This window comes from Bombina bombina, chromosome 4 (genome assembly GCF_027579735.1).
Source record: "Bombina bombina isolate aBomBom1 chromosome 4, aBomBom1.pri, whole genome shotgun sequence".
NCBI classification, from domain to species: domain Eukaryota; kingdom Metazoa; phylum Chordata; class Amphibia; order Anura; family Bombinatoridae; genus Bombina; species Bombina bombina.
This window is the reverse complement of record NC_069502.1, coordinates 1,095,465,708-1,095,490,635: the sequence shown is the minus strand read 5'-3', so window position 1 is coordinate 1,095,490,635 and position 24,928 is coordinate 1,095,465,708. Positions and strand designations below refer to the sequence as shown.

The 24,928-nt window shown below is 38.7% G+C and overlaps 1 long non-coding RNA gene across 1 annotated transcript in view; it reads left to right on the top strand.

Annotated features, from left to right (window-relative positions):
- Positions 1-23,509, top strand: part of LOC128655783 (uncharacterized) — a 65,819-nt gene extending 42,310 nt beyond the window's left edge. Inside the window, exon 2 of the long non-coding RNA XR_008401904.1 lies at positions 22,981-23,509. This is a non-coding gene — a long non-coding RNA (uncharacterized LOC128655783). The remainder of the gene's footprint in view (positions 1-22,980) is intronic.
- The last annotated feature ends 1,419 nt before the right edge of the window (positions 23,510-24,928 follow it).

Genomic DNA, 24,928 nt, shown 5'->3' with positions numbered 1-24,928 from the left:
AGCAAATGTTCACATTTTCCAAGTGATGCACTAATTTTAAGAATTATACAAGAATTAAGCAAGGATTGGGCAAGGGTCAAGACACAAGGCAAGTACTCTTGTAATACTATGTTTTATGTATCTCATTGTATCCCTATGCAAGTGCTGCTGTAACACTGTGTCTTATGTGTTTACTTGGTTCCCACTTTCATAATAATGCTCAATATCTTCATATTCCTTTTTGCTACCTCTTGTCTCTATAACAAACTCCATTACTCACTTACTCCTTCTCCCTCTCCACCTGCACTGTTCATTAGCCCATCTCTCTTATACTCACCTTACTTTTGTACTATTTAACTATTCCTAAACACTCTCTCTCCCCCCTGCACTTCAGTAAGTCTCATTACTGCAAATCTGCTTCTCATCTCATGTCACTCTCCCTCTTGCTCATACTAGCTGCTGGCGACATCTCCCCTAATCCTGGTCCCTCACAACCTCCTAGCCTTTCACATCCTTGTGTGCCTTTCAATAGACTTCATAAACTAAACTCTGGTAACCTTAATCGCATTCCTCTTACATCTAAAAACCCCTCCCCCTTCACCTGTGCACTCTGGAACTCTTGCTCTGTTTGCAACAAGCTCACTTCTATCCATGATCCCTTTATCTCCCACTCTCTTAACCTTCTGGCTCTTACAGGAACCTTTCTCTCTGCTTCAGACACAGCATCCAATGCTGCACTGTCACATGGGGGTCTCCATTTCAGCCACACTCCTAGGTCTGGCAATAGACAAGGAGGTGGTGTCGGTATTTTACTTTCCTCTCGTTGCACCTTCGAACAAATACAGCCCTTCTGTTCACTCACATTTTCTTCATTTGAAGCACACATGATTCGGTTATTTTCTCCCCTCTCTATACATGTTGCAGTCATATACCGCCCCCCTGGCTCCCCAACTCAATTTTTAGATCACTTTGCTGCCTGGCTTCCTTATTTCCTTTTCTCAGACACCCCTGCCCTCATTATTGGCGACTTTAACAATCCCAATGCCTCCACTGCAATACAACTTCTTCAACTGACTTCCTCTTTTGGCCTGTCACAATGGACTGACTCTCCTACTCACAAAGATGGTCATTCCCTTGATCTGATTTTCACCTATCGATACACTCTTTCAAATTTAACAAACTCACATTTTCCTCTCTCTGACCATCATCTCCTAACTTGCAACATAACTTCCCTACCTACAACTCCCCCTCCCTCTACCTCTCACATCAAACTTCACAGAAGCACTAAGTCACTAGATCTGCATCAGCTCGCTAGCTCTCTCAAACCTCTCCTCTCATCCATCACCTCCTTTTCCTGCCCTGACCAATCTGTCTGCCAGTATAATTCCACCCTTACATCGGTCATTGACACTCTGGCCCCTCCAACCTTAGCTCAGAAACCACACTATCATTCTCAGCCCTGGCATACTCCTCTGACACAATACCTACGCAGATGCTCCCATACTGTTGAGCGACATTGGAGGAAATCTCGGAGTTCAGCTGACTTTCTTCACTACAAGTTCATCCTGAACTCCTACTATTCTGCCCTTAATCTTTATAAGCAACAATATTTTTCTAATCTCATCGCTACTCTTTCCTCTAACCCTAAACGTCTGTTCTCCACGTTCAACACTCTTCTCCGCCCACCCCCACCTCCTAACACAACCTCTCCCTCAGCTCAAGATTTTGCAAGCCACTTCAAAAACAAAATTCACTCCATCAGAAGTGAAATCAGCTCTCAACATACTTCCAATCTCCCATCCCCTCAAAAGCTCACAATCACCCAAATATCCAAAAATGCAGCTCTTTTGCCCTTGTTAATGAGGATGAAGTTTCTGCCCTTATACTGTCCTCCCACCTCACTACTTGTCCCCTCGACCCCATCCCCTCCCAGCTACTCCCCTCCCTCTCTTCTACCCTCACCCCCATACTCACACACATTTCAAACTCTCCCTCAGCACTGGTATATTTCCCTCATCTCTAAAACATGCACTGCTCACTCCTATCCTCACAAAACCTTCCCTTGATCCAACCTCCCCTTCCAATTACTGCCCTATTTCCCTACTCCCTCTTGCCTCAAAGCGCCTCGAAAAGCTAGTTTACGCACGTCTATCCCATTTCCTTACACTAAACTCTCTTCTTGACCCACTGCAATCTGGATTTCGTTCCCATCACTCTACAGAGACCGCAATTATCAAGGTTACCAATGACCTACTTACAGCAAAATCCAAAGGCCACTTCTCTCTGCTTATCCTCCTTGACCTGTCTGCAGCCTTTGACACTGTTGACCACCCTCTTCTGCTCCAATCCTTCGGCATCTGTGACACAGCTCTCTCTGGGTTCTCTTCCTATCTGACTTACCGTACATTTAGTGTAGCCTTCTCCGGAACATCCTCTGCCCCATTACCACTTTCTGTTGGGGTACCTCAAGGCTCTGTCCTTGGTCCCCTTCTCTTTTCAATCTACACGTCGTCACTAGGTTACTTAATAAAGTCCCATGGGTTTCAATACCATTTGTATGCCGATGACACCCAAATCTACCTCTCTGCACCAGACCTACCTCCTTCCTTACTAACCCGTGTCACTAACTGTCTTTCTCACATCTCATCTTGGATGTCCTCTCACTACCTTAAGCTAAATCTCTCCAAAACTGAACTCCTTATTTTTCCCCCTTCTTCCAATGTCTCCACCCCCAAAATTTCTATAACTGTTGATAATTCCATCATTGCCCCTACCCCGCACGCCAGATGTCTTGGGGTCACACTTGACTCAGATCTTTCCTTCACTCCTCACATTCAGTCCTTGGCTAAAGCCTGCCGCTTCCACCTTATACACATTGCTAAAATTAGACATTTCCTTACACAAGATACAACCAAGATTTTAATCCACTCTCTCATCCTTTCCCGCCTCGACTACTGCAATTCCATCCTCTCTGGTCTACCTAGCTGCCGCATAGCTCCTTTGCAATCCATTATGAATGCCTCTGCCAGGCTCATCTTCCTTACTCGTCGCTCTTCATCTGCTGCACCTCTCTGCCAATCCCTTCACTGGCTTCCTCTTGCCTCTAGGATTAAACATAAAATCCTCACCCTGACATATACAGCTCTCAACTGCACTGTTCCCCCCTACATCTCAGAACTTGTCTCCAGATACTCTCCCTCCTGTTCCCTTCGATCAGCTCAGGATCTCCTCCTCTCCTCCTCTCTTGTTACTTCCGCACATTCACGTTTACAGGACTTCTCCAGACTGGCCCCCATCTTGTGGAATTCCCTATCTTGCTCCATAAGACTCTCCCCTAGTTTTAACAGCTTCAAGCACTCCCTAAAAACTCTACTATTCAGGGATGCATACAACCAACACTAACCTTTCCTAACGCCATTGCTTTCCCCTCGAACCCCTTAGATTGTAAGCCTATGGGCTCAGCTGTTTACAGATTGCTTCATAAGAGCCGACTACAACAGTGAAACTCTCGGCAGGGCCCTCTACCCACTTGACCCCTACAAAGCTATCCTGTACACCGACTATGTTTACAGCTCTGCGGAATCTGTTGGCGCTCTACAAATACCTGATAATAATGATAATAAAAATTAGATTTATCTTTCAGCAGAGAATTCCAAGCGAACAAAGCAAATTTGATAATAAAAGTAAATGGGAAAGTTGTTTAAAATTGCATGCCCTATCTGAGTCATGAAAGTTTAATTTTGACTAGACTGTCCCTTTAATTACATTCTGAGCAATTCTCCAAAACTCTGATCAGTTAGCATAATTTACAGCAAGTTACAGATGCAGTGGCGACTCTAGGAACAATATATAGGGGGGGGGCACATAAGATACCACAGTCAAAACTGGGGGGGCACTAATAATTTTCACCACTAAATTATACCACTGAAAAAAAACTAACTAACTATGTATATATATATATATATATATATATATATATATATATAAATAAGATTCCAAAATACCAGAGTAATGAGGTATGCAATGATACCTTTTTATTGTATTAACCTAATACTAAAAAGACAAGCTTTCGAGAGTTTTCCTTTCTCCCTCAGGTATTGTTTTCAGACCCGAAAAAGAGGAAAACTCTCAAAAGCTTTTCTTTATAGTTTAAAGCAATTTCAGCAAACACCAGGGCTCTATAAATCAGGGTTCTTTTTTTTCCCAAAGACCCAGTGCCATGATACCACATACCTTTGTGACCCTATTTTTGTGTTTGGTCTGAAAACACACAAACACACCCTCATAAAACACACATACCACACCTCACATCACACTACACAGACGCACACCACACTCACCCTCATTCTACACACACACACCACACACTTTAATACAGCACACACACACCACACATTTAATACAGCACACACACCACACACTCACCCTCATCCTACACACACACAATCATATAACACACAACCTCATACTACACACACGTACAACACAAACACACCACTCACCCTCATACACACCACACACACTCACCCTTATACAACACACACCCAACACACACACACCACCCATCCTCATACAACACATACCACTCACCCTCATACAACACACACACACCACTCACCCTCATACAACACACACCACTCACCCTCATACAACACACACTTACCCTCATACAACACACACACCACTCACCCTCATACAACACACACACACACCATACTCATACAACACATACCACTCTCACCCTCATACAACACTTACACCACTCTCACCCTCATACCACATACACCAATCTCACCCTCATACCACACACACACACACACCACACTCATGCAAAACACACACACCCTCATACTACACACATACCACACACTCACCCTCATACAACACTCACCAGTCACCACACACTCACCCTCATACTACACACACCACACATACCCTCATACTACACACACACCACACACTCACCCTTATACAACATACACACAATCACACTCATACAACACACACACGCACCATACACTCACCCTCATACAACACACATACCTCAGCACACACACTCTCATTCTGTAGCGGATTCTTGTAAAACATGCCCCCTACCATTCATGCCTTTAAAAACCACCTCTCTGCAATATACAATGAGTAAGACCTGCAGCTGTATTACAAAAACCACCCAGGTATTAGATATGTGCAATTCGGCTTGATTTGGAAATTCAGAAAATTCGGCAAATTTGGCGATTCGGATCGAACCGAATTTCCGAATTAAAATACTGCCGAATTTACCAAATAAATCCGAATTAGTTTGGATTTATTCGGTAAATTCGGATGGCCATGGATTACACTAGTATTGTACAGTATATTAGGTTATATCACTCTGCTATGGGTTACACCTAATATACAGTACATAATACTAGTCTAATCCCACCTAACACTTACCGAAATTCCGAATTATCGAACCGAATCGAACCGAATCCAGACGAATTTCTTCAAATCCGAATGAATCTGAAACGAATCCGAAACGAATCTATTCAAAATTTTCCGAATTTGAATAGATCCGAACCGAACTTCGAAAAATTCCGAATCGATCCGAACCGAACCAAATTTTTTCACCATGCACATGTCTACCAGGTATTTACCCATCCATACCCGCAACTTCCCTAATGGTGTGTATATATATATATATATATATATATATATATATATATATATATATGTTAATGTATATATATTAATTAATATATATATATATATTAATATATATATATATATTAATATATATATATATATATACTGGATATGGCAATAAATAACGGTTTAATCCTGTATATTGTGTTAATTTTAATATATTTATTTTATTTTGGCAAATAAACAAAAATTAGCTGAAATTTTTTTATGCAACAAAAAATCCTGAAAGGACCTCAGTTTGCATTTCAATTGGTGGGCAATTGGTATTGCTGGTGTTACTCACAAGCTGTATGGGTTTCCTCTGAAGTACTCCGTTGCAGTGCATGGGCTACAGGGGACTGGGTATACTTGTCTCCTGGGCTAAAAGCTGCCAGTCTTCCCCCCACTGCACATGGCACCAGTCTATTTATCTGACTGTTAAGTTTTTTTAAATATATTTTAAAAGGTATTCCTTAACTCACAAACAACCCCTCCTTAGGGGACTTGAGGCTGCTTTGTGCAAACGGTGCAACTACGAAGCCCCCTGGGCCCTTATCCCCTGGTCATGCATCTTCCCGCCCCCAGACCACTGCTGCAGCTCAGCAGCTGCCCTCATACCTCATCTACACAGTACCAGTTGGACGGTGGGCTGGGCGGCGACTGGGTCGGGTGTCACTCACTCACAGGCTCAGCTCATTTCACTTTATGTGTCAGGAGTCATCATGCGGCGCCATTCAGTCATCCATCGATCCCACGTTTTCCCTTGCAGCAGACTCTACAATGTGCACAGGCGCAGCACTCTGATAGGCGGCTTAGTGCAACAAGCAAGTCCCACATGGCACACCCACTGTTGCAATGTAGGAAGTTGCAAGCTGGCTGACTCAATGAGCTGTGTGCACAGTACTCAGAAACAACAATTAAAAAAAAAAAAACTCCACCAGCATTATGCAAGTGCCGGGGCTGGCGGGGGGGCAAGCCATAACCTAGGGGGCAATTACCCCCCTTGCCCCCCTGTAGCGACACCACTGTAGATGTGATTAGCTGTATAACTATTAAACATTTCTGAATCCCCATCTTGGCATAGTGTCCCTTCTTACCTCTCCTCCTAAACAACCATATAGGAGAGCTATTATGCAATGTACAGTAGTGGTAATTTCTGGTTTAAGGACATTTTCTTTATGTCACATGTTGCACTCCTTTTTGCTCCCTCCCCCACAAGAAACAACAGAACTAAGAATCTGAGCCATCATTTTTGCATCAATATGAGAAAACTTGCATGAGCACAGTGGTTAGGGTTAAAACATAGACTGTATTAGGAAATCTCCAGGGTGTATAAACCCTGAGGTTAAAAAACAGTACAATCTGTGCAATATCAGACAAAAAAAGTGGCTGACCGGTTTTGGCTGCTACCTTACTCCTAGACTGCTTAAAAAAAAAACCTTTGCAGGTTTAAAAACCTTTGTCTGACTGCCTATTGGATATGGGGATTCTCACACCTCCCTTACCTTACCCAATCAGGCTACTAATTAGTCAAAGCACTCATAAACTATGAAAAACTAATTATAACTTTGCTCCTGCTGCTCTGACAAACCCCCTCACAAATACTGTAAATAAAGTTACATAGTTGAACCACGTTACCTTCCAATTAACCCATTTCATGCTAAAACTCATCACATGGTATCTATTGTTTTTGCTTCCCCAGTAAAAGGTGGAACTATAAATGTGTGCTTTGGGGATTGCTGGTGGATAGAAAAGCAAGGTAGCTGCACTCAACCCTGAGGGGAAATCAACAGACAGAGGGTACTATGCAACAGTGCCTAAATCTGCCACAGTTCCAAGGGTGTGTTTTGGCCTAGGCAAACAAGGGATTTTCCAAGGATGACAGATTGGGAGAGCAGAACTTTTTGAGTCTCTGTTGTGAGGGGCCGGTGACTTAACTAGTGCTAGCCATCTGGCCCAAATTGAGCAGCCTTGGCGGTAAACAGTGGGCCAGTTGGTAAGCATTGTTGGCACTGACTCACATCAAGAAACTGTGTGACCAGTCCACTGAGCACTCAGCTTTATCACTCGGTACCTGTAAAATGTTTATATTATATCTTTCTGCACCCTGTCTGGCTCTGTATGTAAGATTACTGGTGATTATATCTGTAAGAAGCTTATAGTTACTTTAGAGGTATATAATGGCAGATTTTTCCCAAGGAGCTTACATTCTAGGGTGTTATAATAAGAGACTTACAGTATAGAGGTAGCTATGATCCTTTCATTTATTTAGCTATTGCCTTTAGTTTTGTTGGCTTTCAGCACTTGTGTTGTGTTTGGGGAACTATTGTTTTAAGAAATCTGTTTTTGGGCCTGACCAAAAAATATTATGACCAAAAAAGGCCTAAAACCTGGGAGTGTGGGGGCAGCAAAATTATCAGTGCCTGGGGCAGCACAAAAACTTAAATACGCCACTGCCCAGTGTCACTGTACATTTTTTTAGAAAATATATTATTGTAAGTTATTGTTTGTGTGTTTACTAGTTGCTATTAATTTATATGACTTATAAGACTTCTAAAATTTTGATCTACTGTCTCCAATGTGTTAGGAAGTTGGATATTATGCCTTATATTTATATTTAAAGTCAAAATATTTAGATGGGTTCAATATATACCAAAGGAGAACAAGTCACCCCTTATTACATTTTAAAAACACACACAGTATTGTTAACAAAACAATAATATTACTTTGATAAAATGAACATAATGGTCCAATATATCAGACCACAGCAGGAAAACCAAATCATGTGACTCGTTTAATACAGTTAGGAGTATCTGAAGTATTTTGGAAGAGGTATTTAAAAGATAGTAAGACACACATTTTCTAAATGGACAAAAATCTCTTTGTATTACATCTGCCTAGAATGTATCAGCAGATAAACATTGTATTTCCAAATATCTGCATACAAAAAGCATTTTCTTAGCAATGATTGCATTGTTTTTGACACAGGGACACAGCATTTTAAAGGCACCTTATCTGTCAGGGGCATATAAATGAGCTGTTTATTATTTATCAGTGTACAATGTCACAAGATGGGCTTCTGAAGTCTGGAGTATTTTAAAGGGACAGTATACACTCATTTTCATATAACTGCATGTAATAGACACTACTATAAAATAATAAGATGCACAGAAACTGATATAAAAATCCAGTATAAAACTGTTTAAAAACTTACTTAGAAGCTCTCAGTTTAGCTCTGTTGAAAAGGTAGCTGGAAAGCCCACTGGAAGTGGGAAATAAGACACTCCCCCCTCCCCATTCATTTGCATATGAAAAGACCCTTTACACAAACAGGAGCAAGCTGGAGAAGGTAGCTGACGGTATTCTCATAAAACTTTGGGGCTGGGTTAGGAGTCTGAAAATCAGAGCAATGTTATTTAAAAATAAGCAAAACTATACATTTAAAAAAAAATAAAAACTTGATGGGCTATATAAATAGATCATCTACAAAACATTTATGCAAAGAAAAAATGAGTGTATAATGTCCCTTTAAGCTCCAGGACGGGAGTGGGGGGGGGGGGGTCATGATCCTGCAAAGTAATTTTTATATATGTGTAGTGCATATCAGCAATTAAAGAGACAGTAAAGACACATTTACATTTTCGTGATGCAGATGGAGCATGCAATTTTAAACAACTTTCCAATTTACTTTAATCATAAAATTGGCTGTTTTCTCTTGGTATTTTTTTTTTTTTAATCTAAACCTAGTTATGCTCATATGCTAATATCTAAGCCCTTGAAGGCCGCCTCTTATCTCAGTGCATTTTGCCAATTTTTCACAGCTAGACACTGCCAGTTAATGCATGCCATATAGATAACATTGTGCTCATTCCCATGGAGTTATTTATGAGTCAGCGCTGATTTGCTAAAATGCAAGTCTGTCAAAAAAAATTAAATAAGGGGGCAGTCATAAGGGGGCAATCTGCAGAGGCTAAGATACAAGATAATTATCGAGGTAAAAAGAATATTATTATAACTGTGTTGGTTATGCAACACTGGAGAATGGGTAATAAAGGGATTATGTATCTTTTTAACCAATAAAACATCTGGAGTAGACTGTCCCTTTAAGAACAAACAGAACAAACAATTTTTATATTTGCTAAAGAATTATCTTTGAAACACATATTACCTTTCTAATTTACACAGCATTTACTCTGCTTGCTCTGTCACATCATTTTGTCAAGCTCAGATACTTATTGATGCAAATAATTAACAAACTGTATAGATAATTTTTTTATTGTTCCACAATAACAGTCGTTGATTTGTGGTGTGGCTCAGAAATCACCTGCTACACAGCCTTGTATTCTAAAGATTGTGAGGCAAATTTGTGGTAAAAACAATTCTATTTTATGACTTGATCATAAACAAGTGTCTCTTTATCTTATCAAGTAAAGGAAAGTAGGTGTTTTATATCTTCACTGGCTTTATATGCATAATAGTAAAATCTACAGCGTACAAAAAGTCTGAAGTTCATCTATAGCTCGTATCTTCACATTGCTCTATAAGTGAACACTGTCCAATTGTAAGTTATTTCTATTTTACACAGGCATAAGTATTTTTTCATGAATCACAGGTAAAAATAATTACACATAAATGTTTTTGCCTGTAAATAATATATATCAATAAGTAGTAAGAATGCCCAATAATATAGTTTCATAAATAAGGTGGCCTTTGCTTATAGCATTTTTCTTATTACATATGAAAATGCAGCACTTAGACAATTTACAGTAATTAATATCACCCAAGGTGTAAATAGGGGCGCTATCACAAAAAAAAAGTGCCTAAGTGTATAATAATTAACAGACAATAGGACAATGTATGATATTGTATACAAAATATAAATAAATAAAAATAAAAAGCAACATATACGTGTCAACTGTATACAAACTGTAACAAGTGTACAGAATATAAAGAGAGTCCTGAAAACAACCAAATCAGTTTCAAAACAGGCAGCTCTCCTCGAGACATGAGGCCATCCACTTCAAAGAAATCCTATAAAAGAGTAGAAAAGGCGCCACATAGCATAATTCTGTATGGTATAATAATTATTATTCTACACCACAAGAGCTATATACCATACAGAATTATACTATGTGACGCCTTCTCTACTCTTTTATAGAATTTACAGTAATTATTTTTGCATAAAGCTACTGACTAATAACTAATACCTTAGAATATACTGCTCACTGTCTGACTGAGTAACTCCCATAGTAATGTTTTGTTTATTCAGGAATATCTATTTAAAAAACAACAAAAAATAGAGCATTGTAATACATTCTGAAATGCTCTCTTTTAATGCCTTATGATCTAAAATTCATCAGCATGGGGAGAAATATTATACCCTCCCTCACATGGGCAGTCTTCGTGGATTCATACCTCCCAATATTTGTGGCTGAATTTTAGGAACTCACGAGGCTGATAGGGCCAATCAACTTTTTGTGGGTGGAGCTGGGTGGGAGAGATGGGATTATGGGTGGTTAGTGGGTGGGATTTAGGGTGTGTCTGGGTAATCAGTGGGTGTGTCTGGGCAGTTTGTGGGAGTGTCTGGGTGTTACAAAGGTGGAGCTAAGCAAAATTCTGCAAATAGGGACATATGACTGTCTCAGAGATATAGCGTGAAAGAGCTCAGAATCAGGGACTGTGCCTTTCGAATAGGGGCAGTTGGGAGTTCTGTGGAATGATCTTAGAAAATGGACTAAACCAGAACTTTCTGCTGACTTACAAGTTCACCCCCATAGAAAATATGGAACCTTAGTATGTGACTGGAAGTATAATTTGACTTGCATTTGTTTCTAGCTCCCCAAATATATCTTTTCCTGCACCTCCATAAGCACAATGTGTTTTTGCAACTCACCACCCTACATTCGGTGAGATGAAACCGCGAGGCCCAGAGTAATATACTTAGATAATTCTAAAACAAATGGCAAAGTAGCTTTTTACATGTACAAGGAAATTCTGATTTTTACAGCATAAATTCAAAGGGCTTTTCAAATGTTTATTTTAACAAGTGCTGTTCTGTATGAATGTACCTAGCTATCACATACATAAATGTAGGCTTTGTCCATTAGCAGGATAAACAGCTCACAGTGTAAAATGTGCCTTCAGATTATTCCATCATGGACTTCATAGCACTGACGGATCATTTTAGATCACCTCACCTGAGCAGAGATATTTAGATCATTGGGCCCTTATGCAAAACTAAGACAATTTTTGAGTATCATTTTCCTTAAATTCTGTAAGTTCAAAATCCTTTAGAATCACTGTTTCTTAACCTCTATGCCAGTTTTGAGCTGGTGGATGCTTCAGGTCCCAAACAATCAATGTAAAAGAAAGCAAGTAGGTGACAGCAAAAAACAGTTTATTCCATACTCATATAGACAGAAATACAGACGACGTTTCGAGAGACAATCCCTTACTCATGCCATGCCAAACAAATATGTTACACACACTTATATACCCATATGCCACTAGGTGGTGCTGAAGAGTAATTAACTCCTTATTTACAAAACATCAATCATCTTATTTGTTTTACAATATCAACATCAAAGGATATATCTGATGAATTACAACCAATTCAAAATATATTGCAAACTCATCCTAGGACAAAAAACAATAATTTTACAATTAATCCTGAACAATATTTAAAAAAAAGAATATTTTTTAAAGAGAATATCTTTTAAAGAAAAATGGACAAATCCCACTTTTTGTTATACCCTTGGGGTCAAGGGTTCCTAACTCGTAATTCCAAAAGGATTCTTTTTGCTTAAGCATTAATTCCCTGTCGCCTCCTTTATGAGGCTTTTCAATGTGATCTATAATTTGAAATTTGAGCTGACTTATTGTATGGCCAGCTTTCAAAAAATGATATGCAAGGGGAGCTTTTCATAATTTTAGTTCGATCTTTGGCTTTCATATTATTATGCGATCTTTGGCACTTCTAGTCGATTCTTCTATGTAAACCCCCCCACATGGACATTTAACCATGTAAATAATTGGATGATAGAATACTGACCCTTTGGTCATGTTACTGCAACACGAGAACCCCAGACAATGAAAACATCCTAAGTTTTTAGTAGTTATAAATCTCAAACCTGACTTAATGCTAGTCCCAACATCTGCTTTAACAATTTTTTTCCTGAATATTCATACCCTTTTTATAAGATGGCATTGGATATTTTTGAAATTCCTTAATATTGGGATTACAATTAGACAATATGCTCTAATGCTTTCTGATAATCCTCTGGATATCTTTACTTTGGGCATTATACTTGGAAACAAGTATAAAACCAAATCTGCTTGACTGAGCTTCTATTAGCGCACAACTTTGATATTGCAAGTCCATGGTAAAGCACATTAACTAGAGAAGGGTTAGTGCAGCAGGTATTACAAGTTGCGATTGTATTACAAAGTGCAAGTTATTTACACTATGAGAAATCCAGCTTCATCTAATCGTTCCATCCCCCACTTGGCGTCCAGCTAATGGGACACGCAACAATTGGATGAAGCCAGATTCGTCATCGCTCAGCTAAATCAAGGATATAATGCGGGTGGTGGAATGGCGCATTGTTTACCATCTCTAAATAGTAAAATGTTTTACAAAGGAAATGTGTTTAAATTCTTTAATGATTGATAGTGCCACTGTTTTTATAAATAGTTTCATATACTGTGTATTAAACGTCTAAACTTTACAATTACTTAAAGGCTGATGGTTAAACTATCACAAATTGCACATGGTACATTTTTTTAGCATTTCCTCTGAATGTTTTAGTGACATATTGTATGTAATGTTAACTGCACGTACACCTTCCTTTCTTTTCAAGTCTATTATGTATTGCTTTAACATAGTTTTACAAGCCAACAAAACATAAATCAGGCGCATCACATGAATATGAAAAGTAATAGTAGGCATGTCCTAAAGCAAAAAGAACCACTGGTTCAGGCATACAGTAAACACATACATAAATATGTAAGAGTTCAGGATGAATCATGTTACAGAATAAGTGTAATGTTATTTATTTGGGATAAAAAAATAGTCCCTGAGGCTTTATACGTTAGATTTATTGATTTGCACTGACAAGAATGTTTACTTATTACAAATGTCTGCAAAACAATTGAAATGCAGGTAGGAACACGATTTATAGATTATTTCTTTTCAAGAGAGTTGGGGGGATTAAAAAGAAAACCTGATTCTACCAACCATAAAGGTAACAGTAAAAACAGAGGAAAAATAATAGAAACACATCAAGATCATAGATCATGTAGGTACATTATTTTGATTTATGACATAATCTCCAAATAATAGTTATCCTGACAAATACAGTAAGGCATTTTAAACAATGATTAGATTCAAGCTCTAACTCAGCCATATGGGGATAGATTTATTAAATGTGACAGCCATCAGCCATTCACAAATGCATACACACTTATTCTTGCACATGCTCAGTAGGAGCTGGTGACTCAAAAAGTTTAAATATAATAATATTGTGCAGATTTTGTTAATGGAAGTAAATTGGAAAGTTGTTTAAAATGGCGTGCTCTATCTGAATAATGAACGTTTCATTTTGATTGAGTGTCCCTTTAAATAAACAACATAGTAAATAACCAGTTCAGAGATGCGTGAAAGTGATAACTTTTGATACAGTTAAAAAAACAAATAACATAACAAAAACAAAGTGGCATCGGTGAGTAGAGATTATGTAAAGTTGCCCCATCTCCAGGTGTGGTAGAGGGCAAAGGAAGTGAGTGGAAGGGTTCGGTCACTGGGGGGGGGGGGGGGGGGGGGGTTGAGAGGGGGAGGGGAAAGGATTATCTATGAATTAGAAGATTAAGGGAATCGATGTAGGAGTAAAAGATCTAACAAATTTTTTGGTCTATCTACATTTTTCCGATATTACAACCAAGTATCCAAAATATTCTAGTAGGTATCTTCTTTGTTTAGATTTTGATAAAAATGTCTCTCCATCTTCGCAAAATGATGTACGGTGGCAATTACTTCTGAGATATCAGGGGGGATTGGTCTGATTCCAAGATCATGCTATACATATTTTCATGGCAGCTAGAATATAGACTATTGAGCTCAATAAAGTTTTGGGTAGTTTAAGGGGTAGAATATGGAATAGAGCAATTTACGCCTTCAATGGCAAAGTAGCGCCCAATGTTTTGCAAAGGTGCAACACCTGTTTCCAGTAGGGGGTGAGTGAGGGACAACTCCACCAGATATGTATATCAGAGCCTCTGTCCCCACAGTCTCACCAGCATAGGTGTGGTTGGTTAGGAAACATTTGGGGCAATCTGAGGGGGTTGTAATGCCATCTTAGCAAAATTGTCATGTAGGATTCAAGGGAATTGGCACAATGAAGTGTTTTCTTTGTAAGTGTGATAGTGTGTTGTAATTCTTTGTTCGAGATAATAATTGACATGCCATATCCCCAAGCTCTAAGTTGACATATATTGCCTGTATCAGAGGATGAAAGGATCATCTCATAATGCCATGACAGCGTTTTAGGAAGTTTAGTTTTAGATCCCCAAACTCTCCCCCAATTCGTTAATGATTTTAGATTAGATTTAGGGAAACCCCAGGATATGAGTAGGCTATATAATCTAGCATATTCAAATGTAAGGGGGTCCCATAAGTAGGAGGATTAAATTGACCTGGGGCGCTAGTGAGTCAGATGGATATCATTAAGCGAATGTCCCATAATTTCCAGAGGTTGCCATGGGTGTCATGAATGCCAAGAAGTAGACCTTGAATCAAATGTATTGGGGAGGGATGGGGGGCTACCTCTGAGTAGGGTCTTAAAGACTTCCAAGACTCAAGGTTTTCCAGTACTATCTTGTTTCTTATCCCTAGATCTTCCCAGTGGTAGGTTGGAATTCAGGGTAAATCACTTAGGTCAATTCCGGCGTAGCTGATTAGCCCACAATTTGGCTTATAGGTTGACGTCTAGGTTGATCAGCGAAATAGGTTAGTGTAATAAGGATAGTGGCTTGGAGGAATTCTTTATTAAATGAGCCTGAGTAAGTTACAAAATGCTTTATAAAAGTTCAGTTAGTGTGAAAGGGATCAGAAGATCCTCTTTAGCAGATTCTGTGAGAGAGGGGAGCTGTAGTTCATCAAGGAACAAGGTAATCTCACCTATTGATGAGGTTGGGTCTGGCTTGGAAAATCTGATATTATAGAGCTGGGAGTAATAGTCTGCAAACGCTTCACCGATATATTTTGGAGAGGTGACTGTCTTGTTTTCCTTTTGGATAGCAAGTATCCTGGAGGCTGCAGTTCAGCCCTTAAGTTTCCATACTAATAATGTTGAGACTTTATTTCCCTGATAGTACATGAGTTGTTAAAATTGTGAATAATCTTCCTGGACTCTCTCTAGTTCTCTGTGTTTAATTTGAGACCTCAGTTCTTCAATCTCTAGAGCCAGAGTCGGAGATGGTTTCTGATTATTTAGGGATTCCTTGCTTCTTAAGGAAGAAACCAGGACACCTAATGGAGCTTTCCAGAGGGATCTTAAAGTGACTTGCTTCTGAATACAGATGCCTCTATTGAACGCCTTGAGAGTAGCCCAAAGAGTCTAATATGAGATTTGTGGATCTTCATTAATTGACAAGAATTTAGTAATAGAGGTCTGGATAAGAGGTTTGAATTCAGGGTTAAGCCAGAGAGTTTTAGGAAGCCTCCATGAGGGTCTGGCGGAATTAGCGAAATCTGTGGTCAAAGTGAATAGAATAATGTCATGGTCTGACCATGAGCATGGGCGAATATCAGCTTGTTGAATGTTATTAAGAGTCCAAGAATCTGTGAAAAAATAATCTAATCTAGAATAAGAGTTGTGGGGTTTAGAAAAAAAGGTATAATCCCTGTCATTGGGTGTAAAGCTCTACATATATTGTATAAATTGTATTGCGCTATAATGGAGCAAAATTTACTGGCAGAACTAACTGTGTAAGTATCAACCAATTTACCTCTTTGAAGTTGTTTGTCCATTAAGAGGGCCCCATATCATATTAAAATCCCCCCTAGAACAAGTATTCCAGCTTTGATTAATTTTACATTTGATAAAAGGTTTCTCAAAAAGTTGGGTTGGGACTGATTGGGGGCATAGAGGTTTACTAACGTAAACAGGGAGTCATTTAGTGTACATATCAATATCAAATATCTGCCATGATCATCTTTTTCTAGGTATATTTGTTCCATTCCTATCGATTTATGGATTAGAACAGCCACTCCCCTTGACTTTTCCTCAAATGATGAGCAAAATTGAGTTGGATAGTCTGGGGACTTAAATAAATCTGGTCCGGAAGCCAGCCAATGAGTCTCTTGGGCAAAAATGATATTAGCTTTAAGGGATTTCATGAGGTTTGATAGCAAACTTCTCTAAGAGCTCGCTTCCATTGAGCCGTTAAAAATGGAGCCGTAAGCTACCAAAGAGACCGACAGCTAAAAGTAATTTATGGCTCCATTTTAGTACCAGGTTTCCATTCAAAAGAATGGCATGTTGCGCCCAGGCGCTCTTTTCGGCCATATGTAAGTTTGTCCTGCCATCCGATGTCGGATTCGGTGAAAAGTGCACCATAACAAGTGCATTTACATAATAACCCGACCTCTGTCTATAAGAACAATGGTTTGCGCCTGCGCTCTTTACCTGTGATCGCCTCTAGAGAGAAAGACAAGGGAACTAGTTGCATTGGTAGGAGTTTGGTGGTTTGGATAGTTTTTTGAGAGTTAGTGGCTAGTTGGAGATTTATTTTTCATATATTCTTATTCTAGGCCTCATTAAATATTAGGAACACACACATCCATACATTAGTAGCCTGTCACAGCCTGCAGGGACAATGGAAAGAGAGAAGGTTGGTCCACAGTCATAGGAGGGAGAGTCTCTGTCTGCTGGCCCTTCAGGTGTGAAGGACAGGCTTAGAGAGGAGGAGTACTCAGAGGAGGAGAAGGGGGCTCTTGTTGAGGCCTACATGGAGAGGGCACCTCAGCCTGAAAACCCTAACCTGAGGGCGAGTCTCAGAAACAAGTTGTGGGAGGAGATTCGAGTGGCAGTCAGCTGCTTAGGACGCAATCGTTCTATTGCCAGAATCAAACACAGGTATCACAACTGCAGGAGGGAAACAAAGGCAAAGATGGCACAGCAGGCAAAATATGCACGTGGGATAGGTGGTGGTCAAAGTAAGAAGATCCACCTGAAGTCATGGGAGGAGATGCTATCTAATGTCACCTATGGTGAAGCTGTCATTGGATGCCATGCCAGCTGAAGAGGTCCATGAAGGTGAAAATTAAATATAATATGTAATAAATGTTTTATTTCAAACAAATATATGTTAACATCAGACATATACATAGGCTTTGTTTTTTAAATATCAATGTAATCATGCACATGTGTAATACTGACTATAGAATGTTCATATTTTACATATGGTTAGTAATCAATTGTTTTCAAGCATCAGTGGAAAACATACCTAGGTAGGTTGAGGACAAGTAATGTTTTACATGGTGCAAAGTCTGATTTTCAAATTTACTTAAAGGGATAGTAAACCCAATGTTTTTCTTTCATGATTTAGATAGAGCAGCAATTTAAATCAAATTTCTAATTTACTCCTATTATCAATATTTCTTCGTTCTCTTGCTATCTTTATTTAAAAAAGCAAGAATGCATAGGAGCCATCCCATTTTTGGTTGAGAACCTGGGTTATGCTTGCTTATTGGTGGGTAAATGTAAGCCTCCAATACGCAAGCGCTGTCCATGGTGCTGAACCTAAAATGGGCTGGCTGCTAAGATTTATATTAATGATTTTAAAATAAAGATAGCAAAAGAACGAAGAAAAGTTGATAATAGGTGTAAATTAGAAAACTGATTTAAATTGCATGCTCTGACTGAATCATGAAAGTTTAATTTAGACTTTAATGCCCCTTTAAGTGCACCTTAACATAGTTATAGTGGATACATTCATCATGAATTCTGGAGAGGCTATCTGCTCAAACAAGCAAGGGTATAGATTTTATTATTATTTTTATATATTTTATTATATTATATCATGTATATGGACTATGTGTAATGCAAAGAGTCACTTGGAGGCACAATCTCTAAATATACACATTTGGTTAAATATGTTTAATTTATTTTATATATATATATATACGAGAGTGCACTCACCAGGACTTTTACATCAGTTTTACTCCTTAACTGTTGACGTTTTTGGGGAGTTTAACCCCTTCCTCAGACATACAAAAGAAAACCATGTCTGAGGAAGGAGTAAAACTCCCCGAAAACGTTAACAGTTAAAGGAGTAAAACTGATTTAAAAGTCCTGTTGAGTGCACTCTCTTTTATTATTGTGCAATTTTTCTGTTGCACCCCTGATGAATTTACAATTGGAATCTGGAGTGCTTGTCTGTTTGGCATTATATATATATATATATATATATATATATATATATATATATATATATATATATATATATATATATATATATATATATGTTTTATTTTAAAATGTAATATGCTTCATCAGATTAATTAATTGTGTTTCAGAATCGGAATATGAGTATGAGTCCTCCACAAGAATGGAGGCCAGTGATGTTCCTGTTTATAGTGAGGAGGAGGGGGATGTGATAGAATCCGGATACTCCTACCTCAGCATGCTCGAAGGGGATTAGGAAGAGCCACTGGCACAGGAAGTAGAAAACATTCCTGCCACATCCCCATATTCATCTGTGAGGACATATCACCAGATGCAGCCTCAACCACCTCAACCACCACAGCATCACATGCAGCAGGAACATTCCCAGCATCCCATGCTGCCGCAACATCAACAGTATCCCATGCAGCCACAACATCACCATCAACATCAATTAACTATAATTATAATATTAGGGAGAACAAGAGTAACAGGTTATAGACATGGGAAGGAGACATCCTTAAGAAACTATCCTGATGATAGAAGTCAGTCTCACTATCCGGAGAACCGGTCATATGTTCACAATGCCAGATATTATCCAGCAAGGGAGGGTGATTATTCTAGTTTCCATCGAAACTATGATCATAATATAGCCCCTCCTCAGGGACACTATTCAAGAGAGCAGAAAGATAGAAACAAAGCATCTACATATGAGTTTGATAGTCAAGGAGCAAGACCTAAAAACAGTGATGGAGGGGCAGTGAACAACAGGGGTGGAATCAGAGAGAACAACTAGCAAATAGGAACAAACAAAGTAGCAGCCACTGTTTTTTAGAGGTCAGACAGGCAGAAGGGTTAGAGCACATGTTCCCTCCTCCACAAGGGATGGGGTCAAGGCAAGAACCACATATGAACGCAAAAAGAAAAAGAACAAGCATGGAAATAGAGGAGGGAGACATGTACAGAGAGCAAGACTACACAAATCAAAAAGAAATAGGAACAAGGAGTCGATATATGATTTAACTAGTAGGGAATTGAATAATCAAGAGATTAACTTGTTAGCCAAGGGCTTAAATTTTGCCCCAAAGAAAGCACCAAATAAATTCGAAACATATATTGACTTACAAAAATATATTAGAAAAATGACACTTAATAGATATTTTATCAAACAACAACCTCATTATAGAAGTGTCTCTGGCGCTATAGAGAGTCTAAATAGTCAAGATTTGGAGACTTTACAAGTACTTAATTCCCTACAAGGGGACGCCTCCAGTTCAACCCAATCTAGTATGGATTTAAGCATGTACGATGAGCAGGAAGAACCCCCTTTAATACATACCCACTTCAAGAGGCCATCAAATTTTTTTTCTAGTGGGGGCCCAAGGGGAACACATTAAGATATTCAACAAATTAGTCAGCTCAGACCTCTCAAAATTGTGGGAAAGTAAAAATGGAAAGTGGTTAAATAGGTTCAATGATAACCTTTCTAAACAAGAGAGAATGACGTTACAGAATTTGAAAAATAACTCCAATATAGTGATAAAAACAGCGGATAAGGGTGGAGGAGTAGTGGTGCAGGACAAATCTGATTATTTGAAGGAGGCACTAAGAATTTTAGGTGATACGGATACTTATAAAAGACTCCCCTTTAATCCAACTACTAAATTTACCAAAGAACTTAATGACATTTTGAGTCAAGCCAAATTAAGTGGAATCTTGAATAATGAGGAATTTTGTTTTTTGCTAGACAGGGAACCTTCCATCCCTATTTTTTATCACCTCCCTAAGGTGCATAAAGCCTTAGTGGATCCACCGGGGAGGCCTATTATATCAGGAATAGGGTCCCTGTCTAGCAATCTCTCTACGTATATAGACCATTTTTTGCAACCCCTAGTTCGGAGTACTAGATCCTTTCTTAAAGACACAACCCAAACAATCAGAACCTTTGAAGGTATTAAATGGGAAAAAGATTTTTTATGGGTTACGTGCGATGTCACGGCCCTTTACACTTGTATCCATGACCAGGGCATTACGGCGGTAGAGGACAGCTTACAGAATAGTCATCTTCCCCAATTACAAAGAGATTTAATTTTAAAAGGTATTGATTTTATTTTAAAACATAATTATTTTCAGTTTGATTCTAATTTTTATTTACAGTTACGAGGCACAGCGATGGGGACCACATTTGCCCCATCCTATGCAAACCTTTTTATGAATTTTTTTGAGAATTGTTATGTTTGGAATCATAATCCTTTTAGCACCAAGATTATTAATTACTTTAGGTACATTGATGATGTGATCTTCATATGGAAGGGTCAGGAAGAAGAGGCAACAAAATTCATTGCACATTTAAATGACAATAATATGAATCTCAAATTTACTAGCAAGATTCATATGGAAGCAATGGAGTTCTTAGATTTAATACTGTATGTCGATCATAATAATTATGTTGCTGTTAAGAACTTTCGAAAACCTATGGATAAGAATGGTTTTCTCAATGCTGACAGTGGACACCTCCCAAGGTGGAAGAACAATATTCCCTTTGGTCAGTACCAGAGGGTACGCCTAAACTGTACCCACTACGAGTATTATTTGGAAGAGTCTAAGTCATTAGATCGTAGGTTCACAGAGAAAGGGTATGATAAGAATCTCCTGACTACTGTCAAAGTCAAAATTTGGACAGGGGAGCCATGTTAGAGCCTACAAATAGAAATAAGATTCCCCATCCAGGGAGAGAGGAAATTAGATTCATTACCACCTACAGCCAGGGAAGTAGAGATATAAGTAATATTTTAAAAAAACATTGGAGGATTTTAACCTCTGATCCAATTCTAGGGAGGTTATTGCCTAACCAGCCTACCATCACTTTTAGAAAAAATAGGGATCTTAAAAATACGCTAGCTCCTTCCAGATTTGTATCTATGAAAGCCCCCTCCATTAGCTCTAACAACCACTGGCTAAGTAGAAAAAATGGAACCTGGCCTTGTGGGGTAAAGAATTGTAACATGTGCAGTCGCATTATTAGAGGAGATATGTTTGAAAATATTGATCAGACTAAATCATATAAGGTGAAACAGAAATTCTCTTGTAAATCAAATTTTGTGGTGTATCTCCTCAAATGCGACTGCAATTGTTATTATATAGGTCGAACTAAAAGAATGGTCAGAAGTAGGTTCAATGAACATCTAGGTAACATCAAAAATAAAATTGAAAACCATAGTGTACCCTTTCACTTTAAACATTCACATGAGGCTAATAATAATAGCTTAAGAATCATGGTGCTAGACTGGAATCCACCCAACTGTTCCAACAATAGATTGAGGTGTCTGAGGCAACGTGAAACCTTCTGGATTCACAAACTCAGAACCCTAAATACTGATAATCCCAAAGGTCTGAATATAGATTTAAACCTTCAGGCTTTTATGTAAGAATAGTGGTACATATAGGAACAGGTTTAACTGATTCATTAACATCAGGTTTATCTAGGCTTGAGAAAGTACTATTATACTGATTTGTTTTCATGGTTCTACCTTCCTTGCGACCTTGCTCTTTCATGCTTTATAGGAGAATATTGTATATTATGTAGTATAGTACTAACACCAATCCATGAATTGACGTTTTTTATATGTTATATAAATTTGTATGTATTTTTATTATTGTATTTTTACTATGGGATTATGAATTTATACCAATTAGGTATGAAGAATTGTATTAACATATATTATGGTCATGTGTAATCGTGTTTTATATATTATATATTATATTTTATATTTTTATATTTTAATAATATTAGTAGTGTACAATACATAGATATGCATTATAGTGTTATATGAATTGATCACAAATGTATTTTAATGGTTTTGACTGGCGTTTTTTTTGTTTTGTTTTTACTTTCTAGAATACATATAGTTTTTTTAATAAGGGCACGTGATGGACTTCATTGATAAAGTTCGCCCATGGACAATGAACACTAACCTATCAGATCTTTCCATACCGGAGGTGTGCCTTACCCCACCATGTTTAAAAGGAGGCTTCCATTAGGATAAAAATATTCTCTTGATAAAGTCGGGTCGTAACCCGATGAAACGCGTAGAGTTCTGAGTTCTGTGAATGATCGAGCTACATTGGAGTAGCGTGTAACAACCAATCAATAGGAACCTGTGACGCTTCACTTGCTGTGACTAGTTCCGGCTACGTTCTGGGCTTCCTGATAGTGTCTCCAAAGGACTACAGTGGATATAACAAGCGGTACAGCCGGTGGAGGGACGCTTTGTGCTGGAAAGAGACGGATGACTATCTATGCCGAGTGGTGTCTTTGCCGAGTGGTGACTTTTTAATGCTTGCACTATTTATGTTTTATGTACATCTTTGCTTGTATATGTTGTTATACACTTGTTAAACTTTTATTAAACAGTTTTACATTCAGAGTGGGTTGCGCTCTGTGTTCTTTTCTCCAACATTGGTGTGTCCGGTCCACGGCGTCATCCATTACTTGTGGGAAATGTTCTCCCCCACAGGGAAAGGCAAGGAGAGCACACAGCAAGAGCTGTCCATATAGCTCCCCCTCTTGCTCCGCCCCCCAGTCATTCTCCTTGCCGCTCTGAACAAGTAGCATCTACCACGGGGATGGTGAGGAGTTTGTGGTGTTAGTTGTAGTTTTTTATTCTTCTATCAAGAGTTTGTTATTTTAAAATAGTTCTGGCTTGTACTATTTACTCTATAACAGAAAAGTGATGAAGATTTCTGTTTAAGAGGGCTATGATTTTAGCACAAGTAACTAAAATCCATTACTGTTACCACGCAGGACTGTTGAAACAAGAGAACTTCAGTTGGGGGTAACAGTTTGCAGACTCATCTGCTTCAGGTATGACTAGTCTCCTTCTAACAACACAGGCTAATGCTAGATGACAGTCATTTTTCCCCTCAGGGGAAACGGTAAGCCATTTTTCTTTCACCTCAGCAAAAAAGATAACAGGCTTCCCCTTTTTGTTTTTTATGCTGGTAGACACTGTTAGGGGCTAAATCGATTGGTTTTTATTACAATATTATACCATTTGAAATATTTTATAAGCTCACATACACTTGGGAACGTTTTTTATTGATCTGGCTTGTTTTAGACACCTAAATCTAGTCAGGAAGGCCCCTTCACTCTAGTGTGCTGAGGGAGGAAGCCTCATTTTGGCACTTCAGCTGTGCAGTTGAATTTCAAGGCAGTGCATGCAGATTCATGTGAGAGGGTCCTGTGGTTCAGAAAGTGACTCCAAAAGGCTTTTTTCTGTGAATGGTGACCCCTAAGGAAGGTAAAAAGCTGCAGCAAGGCTGTAGCTGGGATTGTGGTGTGTAAAAACGGTTAAATCCAACAATTAGCTCCGGTTTGCTTGTTTTAAGAGCTAGAGTCTCCATATTTGCTGTGCAATACTTTCTAAGCATTAAGACACTGGGGTCCAAATTTCAGAAAAATCGGATATTGCCTTCATAGTTTTTTGAACATTCAGAAATAAATGTGTCATTTTATTATTTAAAGAGACAGTAACGTTTTTTTATTGCATTGTTTGCCTGCCTAAATCTGTTTAACATGTCTGTTCCATCAGATAACCTATGTTCTGTGTGTATAGAGACAAATGTGGTTCCCCCTTCGAGTGTTTGTGATAATTGCGCCATAGCGTCCAAACAAAATCAGGACAGCTCTGTTATTTTTCATAATGTTGCCCAAGATGATTTATCTAATGAAGGTAGTGGGGATAGCTCTACATCCTCTCCTTCTGTGTCTACACCAGCTTTGCCCGCGCAGGCGACACCTAGCGCGCCAGTGCTTATTTCTATGCAACAATTATCAGCAGTAGTGG